The sequence below is a fragment of the Vicia villosa genome, linkage group LG1 (genome assembly GCF_029867415.1).
Source record: "Vicia villosa cultivar HV-30 ecotype Madison, WI linkage group LG1, Vvil1.0, whole genome shotgun sequence".
In the NCBI taxonomy this organism is placed as follows: Eukaryota; Viridiplantae; Streptophyta; class Magnoliopsida; order Fabales; family Fabaceae; genus Vicia; species Vicia villosa.
The window spans coordinates 126,312,965-126,321,924 of record NC_081180.1 but is presented as its reverse complement, the minus strand read 5'-3'; positions in this window follow the sequence as shown (position 1 = coordinate 126,321,924).

The following is an 8,960-nucleotide window of genomic DNA, read 5'->3' as shown; positions in this document are numbered from 1 at the left end:
TCAACACGATCACTCTAGTTACAATCTGCTTAGTTCACTCCTAAGACTTCCTAGAGTATTCTGATTAACACGATCACTCTAGTTCCTTACAACTTAATGTAATCAATTCTAAGAGTTTACAAATGCTTCTTAAAAGCGATAATCACAACTGTGATATTTCTCTTAATCGTTTAAGCTTAATCTCACTAAAATATTACAAAAGCAATGTAGTGAGCTTTGATGAAGATGAAGATTCTGAGTTTAGATTTGAACAGCGTTTCAGCAAGTTTGATATAAGTTGTTTTGGTGCAGAATCGTTAACCTTGCTTCTCATCAGAACTTCATATTTATAGGCGTTGGAGAAGATGACCGTTGAATGCATTTAATGCTTTGCGTGTTCCGTACAGCATCGCATTTAATGTTATACGCTTTTGTCAACTACCTCGAGCCTTGTTCACGCTGTGTCTACTGACGTAGCCTTTAATAGCTTTTAACGTTCCTTTTGTCAGTCAGCGTAGCTTGCCACTTGTACTTCCTTCTGATCTGATGTTTGTGAATACAACGTTTGAATATCATCAGAGTCAAACAGCTTGGTGCATAGCATCTTCTGATCTTCTGACCTTGAAGTGCTTCTGAGCGTGATACCATCTTCTGAGCTTCAGTGCTTCTGATCTCTTGTTCTTCTGATGCTTCCATAGACCCATGTTCTGATTCTGCTTCGACCATCTTCTGATGTCTTGCCAGACCATGTTCTGATGTTGCATGCTGAACCCTTTGAGACAAAGCTTCTGAGCGCTGAATTATGCGTACTCTTTATATATTTCCTGAAAGGGAAATTGCATTGGATTAGAGTACCATATTATCTTAAGCAAAATTCATATTATTGTTATCATCAAAACTAAGATAATTGATCAGAACAAATCTTGTTCTAACAGCAAGTATCTCACGAACATACACCGATGCTGCCTGCATGCGAGGACATAATTTCTTACTGAAGAACGCAATGGGGTGACCTTCTTGAGATAAAACAGCACCAATTGCAACCCCTGATGCATCTGTGTCTATGTTGAAATGTTTTGTAAAGTTAGGTAGAGCCAAGACCGGCATGTCGGTCATTTTATTCTTGAGCTTTGTAAAGGTTAAATTAGCCTCTGTACTCCATGTAAACTTAGTGGAGCGTAACAAATCGGTGAGAGGAGCGGCGAGAGTGGCGTAATTCTGAACAAATCGACGATAAAATCCGGTGAGCCCTAAAAAACCACGGAGTGCCGAGAGTGAACGTGGTTGTGGCCAGTCTAGAATAGCTTTTACTTTTTCTGGGTCGGGTGCAACACCACTCGCTGAAATCACGTGTCCTAAGAAGTCAATTTGACTAGCTGCAAACACACACTTAGACAACTTCACAAAAAATTTGTTATCAGCTAATAATTGGAAAATAACATGCAAGTGTTTAATATGTTCACTAAAACTGGGACTATAAATTAAAATGTCATAAAAAAAAACTAGGACGAAACTTCTAAGATGAGGCCTTAAAAGATCGTTCATTGCTGATTGAAAAGTAGAAGGACCGTTAGTTAGCCCAAAGGGCATCACTAAGAATTCGTAATGTCCGTCAAAAGTGCGAAAAGCTGTTTTATACGTGTCTTTCGATGCAACCCTGATCTGATGATATCCTGAACACAAGTCTATCTTGGTAAAAATGGTAGCTGATCCCAACTCGTCTAAGAGTTCATCAATAATGGGAATGGGAAATCGATCTTTAACAGTTACTGCATTTAAAGCTCGGTAATCCACACAAAAACGCCACGTCCCATCCTTTTTTTTTAACTAGTAACATGGGTGAGGAGAACGGGCTAGTACTAGGAATAATGGTCCCATCTTCCAACATTTGTTGTATTAAGGTAGTCATGGCGTCTTTCTTTGAGTGAGGATAACGGTAAGGTTTGACATTGACTGGGGAAGTGTTAGGTATGAGGGTAATATGATGATCATGGGAGCATTGTGGGGGTAGGCCTTTTGGGGATTGGAAAATGTGTTGATAATCTGTTAGTAATTTGGTAATCTGTGATGGCAAAGGTGCAGGGTCAAAGGATTCTGGTGCAGGTTGGTTTTGTGGTGGGGAAGGGTCGATGGGTTCCATGAGCAATAGATGAAAAGAAGCAATTGCGTTAGTATGGATAAGCTGTTTTAGTTGATGGAAGGAAGTATGGGTTGGGAAAGAGTTTGTGTCACCTGTTAAAGTAATAGGTTTGTTGAGGTGTTGAAAGGTAATGGAGGGAATAGAAAAGTCAGCTTGAATTGGGCCTAAAGTTCTAAGCCAGGCCATGCCCAAGACAATATCCGCCCCTTCAATAGGTAGTAGGTAAAAAGGTAAAGTAAAAGGTTTGTCTTGAAGCATGATCTCAACCTTATCACAAGTACCTTCACATTGTAAATGAGATCCATTGCCCACCATTACTGAAAAATGATTGATAGGTGTAGTCTTGAGATTTAAATGATGAGCGATACGTGGTTGCATAATGTTGTGAGTACTGCTAGTATCTACAAGTACCATTACCGGCAAACCTGCGATAGACCCTTGGAATTTGAGTGTTTGTGGGGAGAATTGCCCGGTGACCGCTTGGGTGGAGAGTTGAAAATAAGTGTCTACTAAATCAGGTTCAATTGACACGTCTTCCTTGTCTTCGTCTAGCAATTCAGTATTAGTGTCATCATCAGCCACAAGAATAAAAAATCTGCTAGTTGTGCATTTATGACCGGTATAAAACTTTTCATCACAATTAAAGCAAAGGCCTTGTGCACGCCTTTCTTGGAGTTGGGCTTGAGTTAATTTTCGAATGGGAATTTTAGGTTGTTGTGTGTTGGGAGGTTTTTGAATTGTTGTTTGAAAATGGGTGGGATTTTGGGCCCTGAAAGGCTGGGGTAATGGATTGGGAGGTGCTGGTTTTTGGTAGGTCGTTGAAAAAGGCTTTGTAAAACGAGATTTAGATTCTTTAATTTTCGCTTCTATGAGTTTGGCGAGACCAATAGCTTGGGATATAGAAGTGGGTTTATGAATAACCAATTCATGTTGAATATCATGCTGTAGCCCATAAATGAAACAGTTTAAGATTGCGTCGGCTGGCAACCCAACAACTTTGTTACCCAACTGTTCAAACTTAGTTTGATATTCCATAACAGACCCCATTTGCTTTAGTTTAAACAATTCAGCTTGATGGTTCTCAAACGATGATGGACCAAATCTCAATTCTAAAGCACGAGTAAACGAATTCCAATCAGATAATAAATGATTTTGGTACATCCATTTAAACCACCCTAAAGCATCTCCTTTCATATAAAATGAAGTAAGAGATAAACGATTTTCAGGCGGTAGATTATAGAAACCAAAAAATTGTTCAGCTTGGAATAACCACTCTAATGGGTTTGACCCATCAAATAAGGGTAATTCCAATTTGGGGGTTCTTAATGGGGGTAAAGGGGGAATATGGTGGGGCTGGTGAAACAGATCTGGCTGTGGAAATGGGTTATTAAAAGTTTGATTGGGAAGGAAAACCGAATGGGGGGTAAAAAATGTGGGTAAGGGTGAAAAGGACTAGTAGTGTTCGTTGCTGGGTGGCCTGCTGGTATAGTGAAAGCAGATTGTGTGGACATAGGGTTTGGCTGTGTGGTTGTTAGGATAGCAGGAATAGTATAGGCGGACTGGGTGGTCACATGTGGTGGTTGTGTGGTTGTTAGGGCAGTAGGAATTTGGTAGGCAGATTGGGTGGTGACATGGGGTGGTTGTGAGGTTGTTCTTAAGGCAGATGTGGTAGTTGTTCTAGCAGGAGAATTGGTAGGTGTAAACACATGGGTGAAAGGTGGAGAGCCAAAAGAAATGGAAGAAGATGAGGGATTAGTACCTGAAGAGCTTGCTGTAAGGGTAGCAGCAGCGGAAGGTTTAGTAGGGGGGTCACGTTGAAGGGCTTTTTCAAGGGTAGCCATGACAGCATCAAACCGAGAATTCTCCACATCCTTTTCCTTATCCAGCCGAGAGTGAATTTCGTCCACTTTTTGAGTAAAAACTTCCGACATATGAGCAAATCGTTCATCTAGTTGTTCTTGATTTTCCGCCATAGCATGATTCAGTTGCAAGGTAGAAATTTGGATAGCTTGTTCCAAAATCTCCTTGGAAGATGGATTGGGAGGCTTTGGAGGAGCCATGGGAGGGTTAGAGAAGGATCAATGAGAGCACCAATGAGAGCACCAATGATAGTCTTGTGTTAGAAATCTAGATCTAGAGTACATAAAAAGACAATAAAATAAAACAAACTTTTCTTCTTGATTTCTAAAGGAGGCAGCATACACTTATATATTAGGGTTTCATCTACTAACTGGGCCATGGGCCATACAACTCAACTTAAAATAATAAAACATATTCTAAAAATACTACTTTTGTACTCCCTTAATTAAGCACAAAATCCTTAAATAAACTGGGTTGTCTTTTAATTCTGTTGGGCCTTGTGTTTTGCATAACACATACCATAGTGTTGTTATATGTGTTGTACATGTAACAGTGGGTATGTCTTTGGTTTTGATAATGAGAAAAACAATAAAGCAAAATAATCATGAGCATCATCAAGGAAGAAAAATATTGAAGTAAATCAAAAGGTAAAGCTAGAAGGTTATGGTGTTGCATAAAGAAAGTTGAATGCAAAGAGTAACATCAAAGGAGTTAAAGTCTTTGAAAGCTCGCATGTGATAATTTGTCTTAGTTGTTTTAATATTTTTAAGATAATTTATGTGTAATAAGTGTTGGTAGATCTCAGAGTACTAAAGTAATGTTCACACACACTTCAAATGTTTTACAAAATTCATTTGATTTCAAAATGATTCTTAAAATCAGTTATGGCCTAAAGGTAATCCATTAGGAAGAAAAAATATGCTCTCTAATCAATTATAATGTGTGTCTAATTGTTTATGGAACAAACTCGCCTCCTAGTCAATTAAGAACCTTCTTAATCGATAAGGATATGAACCTGAATGCTTTCTTTCCTAAAAAGCTAGGTCTAATCGATTAGCGATGCAACTATTTGATTAGAGAGTGATCCCGACCTATTTTTCTTTCCTATTTTGACTAGATTTTTTTCTATAAAATGATGACTTGTGTTAACTTCTAAAAACACCAAAAATTTGATATTCTACTATTCCCTCTTACTCACTATATTCTAAAAATATTTTTTTGGGGGAAATAATCAAATAATCAAAATATTTTTCAAACGGAATAATTTCCCAAACCAGTGCAATGTAAACAGACAACCAGGAGAACAAATTTAAAAGCACAATAATAATAAAAAGTAAAATAAAATAGCAAGAACACCAAATTTTTAACGTGGAAAACTTCCCTCAACATGAGAGAATAAATACCATGGGACCAAGTCCAATAAAACCTTCCACTATATCAATATTGGATATACAAAAGTCTTCTTAGTAACAGTAGGGAATAACAATCTTCACCGATAAAAAATAAAGGAGAGAAATACACTACAAACAACTCCTCTACAAAATGTAGTTATACCAGAACAACTCTAAGAGAAGGTAAAACTACCCAACAAGAATATAAATAAAATTAACTAAGTGATAGGAACAATATATTGAATTTATTGCTAAAAATGATAAGAAATTTTCTCTTCTTTTCTCATAACCGTCGTCGTGTGTTTTCCTCTTCTCTATTGAAGTTCTCTAGAACATTTGTTTAGTTTCTTATTTATTGTTGTGCTTTAGGGTTAAAAATTCCCTTTTAACTAGTTGCCAAATGGGTTTGGCCCAAATAAAAAATACGCATAAATTTTTTTTTCTTTTATTATTTTTCTCCTTTTTTTTATATAAATGATGGGACCCACTTTAAGAGTGAACGCACCTTACAAATATCCCCCTCACGACTCAAGTGGGAAGGAGCTTCTCCAACATGTTTGTCTTCTTTATGAAGTTAATGATCTTTGTCACAAGCAAAGTCTTTGTCATCATATGTGTACCATTATCGTTAGTATGAATCTTCTTAAGTGAAAACAATTTTTTCTCCAATGTCTCTTGTATCTAATGATACCGCACCTCAATGTATTTTTATCTGGAATGAAATATTGGGTTCTTACCAAGATGAATAGCACTCTGACTGTCAGAGAACAACACAAACTTCTCTTGCTCAACACCCAACTTTTGTAGGAGTTTATTCATCCACAGGGCTGGCCCTGGGCCCGAGCAAGCAGGCCCACAGCCCAGAGCCTCAAAAAAATGAGGGCCTCAATATGTAGGGTATGTTAAAAAATTATAATGATATCATAAAATATATACTTAGTAGCGAAAGGAATGAACAAGTTATTGTTTGCAGTGTAGCGGTTAACTCTATGCCATTGTATGTTACTTGTCACAAGTTTGAAACCTAGCTTCTATTTTATTTTTAATTGTCATTTGTTTTAATTTTTCATTGCAATGAGTAAATAAAGATGGAGGTAAAGTGGCCGTAATTATCATTTCATTAAATTCTTTCATTGCAAGTAAATAAAGATGGAGGTAAAGTGACAGGTAGTGCCAACTAATTACACAGTTTTGAAAATTAATATTTCTTATAATTTTATTTTAGTATAAATTTTATAAATTATTTATATGTTATAATTAAATATTTAAAAGTTTATGATACAATTAACTTATTTATTATCAAATTTTTATAATGAAATTAAATTCATTATCATTTGTACTGTGATTTATTATTTTTTTAATCATAGAAATAAATTTTTTATCAGTCAGGTAAATCTGTGTATTAGGGCTAAGACATGGTTTAGGCTTACTCCTATATTTCTTAGTCGTATGATTTCATTTTCCGCAACTAAAGTAAGAGAAAACACCATTTTTATTTGAGATAATGTTTGTTGCCTAAAAATTGTAGCAATTAAGGTCCTTAAAAGATTCTCATTCTTAATTTAGTCAATCATATTGTGATTTTGAATTCTTTAATAATTTACCTATGACTTCTTGTCCGTGTTGAAATTATTTTTGTTGTTAAAAACAACCGAGACTTTATTTTTTGATTTTGTCTTCGGAATTCTTTTTTATTTTGGAGGCGAATAAAAAATCAATTTTTTGTTAGGGGTCCATTTTTTTTGTTTGCCCAGGGCCTCTTAAAAGTCGGGACCGACCCTGTTCATCCATAAAAGTTCTTTACATGCTTCAGTTGGTGCAATATACTTAACCTCAAAGTAACACACTTTTTCAACCTCAATTCCAAGACACGGACCCTTGCAAAAGTCATCATGATCCAGAAGTAGATTTTCTAGAATCAATATCACCAGCCATATATGCATTTGTGTTGCCATCTAACACAAGATCACTGCTCCTAAAACATAAGCACACTTTGAAAGTACCTCTAAAATATATGAAAATCCACTTCATTACTTGCCAATGATCTTTACCAAAACTATAGAGGAACCAACTAACAACATTATAAGTGCCAAAATATCGTTATTTTGTATATGTAAATTGGGGCACTCATCGATACTTTTTGTTAATATCGTTTGAATAATCTCCACTTTGTGTGTAAAATTGTATAGTTTGTGTATTATTACGTTTTCGTGTAATTGTGTACCATTTGATAGTTTTTATGTCTTTTTGTAGGTAATAAGGTGTATTGGAGCCTCGAGCAATAAAGTGTCAAAGGCACGACTTCGATTATGCAAGTTTTGGAGCAATAAAGGAAGATTTCTACTGTCAAGCTCGCCAAGCGAAAGTTGTAGCGCGCTATGGCCTATTTTTATTTCCCTTGGCAGTAGTTGAAGCTTCGTAAGCTCGCTTAGCGAGACCCGTCTCGCTTAGCGAGATCTTTTTTACTATACTAGATATTTTCAATAAACATGGACTAGATTGGCGAGACCCGTCTCGCTTAGCGAGGTCTGCGTAATTTTGCCTTTATATTTCTCATTTGAGACATTTTCTAGGTCATGGTTTTGCGGGTTTTTTGTCCCAAATTCATTACTCTCATTTTTAGGATAGATTAGCTTAGAAAATAATATTGGGTAGTGCATTTGGATGATCGGAGGTGGATTGCTCATCAATCAGAGCTGACAACCCGTGAGATTTGTGGTTATCTCTTCTCCTATTTGTGTATTTATTTTGTGTTGAGTTTGTATGTTTATTTATTTTGAAGTCATGTATATTTGTTACTCTATTTGGATAAAGTTTTCTTTACAAATCTTTATCAGTGTTTCCTTGATCTTTTTGCTTAAATGCTTCAGATTTGTGTTGTTGTAGAAATAGACATCACGAATCTTGATTAGGGGGATATCTGTTAGCTTTTGATTCCAAAAATAGGGTTGGGGTTAACATCCACATAATATCGGAGTTTAATGCCTCTGTGTTGTTCGATTGGTTGAGACATCACCGAAAGGGCAGTATGGTTGAACTCTCGTCGGTGTTGTAGAAATGGACATTGATGTGAGGGGTGTCTGGTGATTTTGACGAGTATTGTGAGTTGAGTGCAACAGAGGGATAGGTTTAAGTTTGTGATGAGTGGAGTATATTTGCACGCCTGATAAGTTAATTATTTCCAAAGAATGTATTCATTTTATGTTCATATGTTTTATTTTCCGCTATTACTTAAAACTCATTTTAACCCGATCTCAAAAACTTAAAAATCATTGAATGGCATTTTATGATCATCTTTATGGACACGATAAATTCCCTGAGTAATACTTCCAAATCTTTTGTTGCTTGCCGCTATTTCGCTTCAACACAACACCAAAAACACGAGCAATATTGGGTCTTATTCATACCATAACATACATCGAACTACCATCTGCAGATGCATAAGGAACATTCTTCATATCTTTTTTGTTTTCTTCACTTGTAGGACATTGCTCAAAAATTAATTTGAAATGACTAGCAAGTGGAGTACTCACGTGTTTTTAATTGCTCATGTTAAACCTCTCTAAATCCTTCTCAATGTAATTATGTTA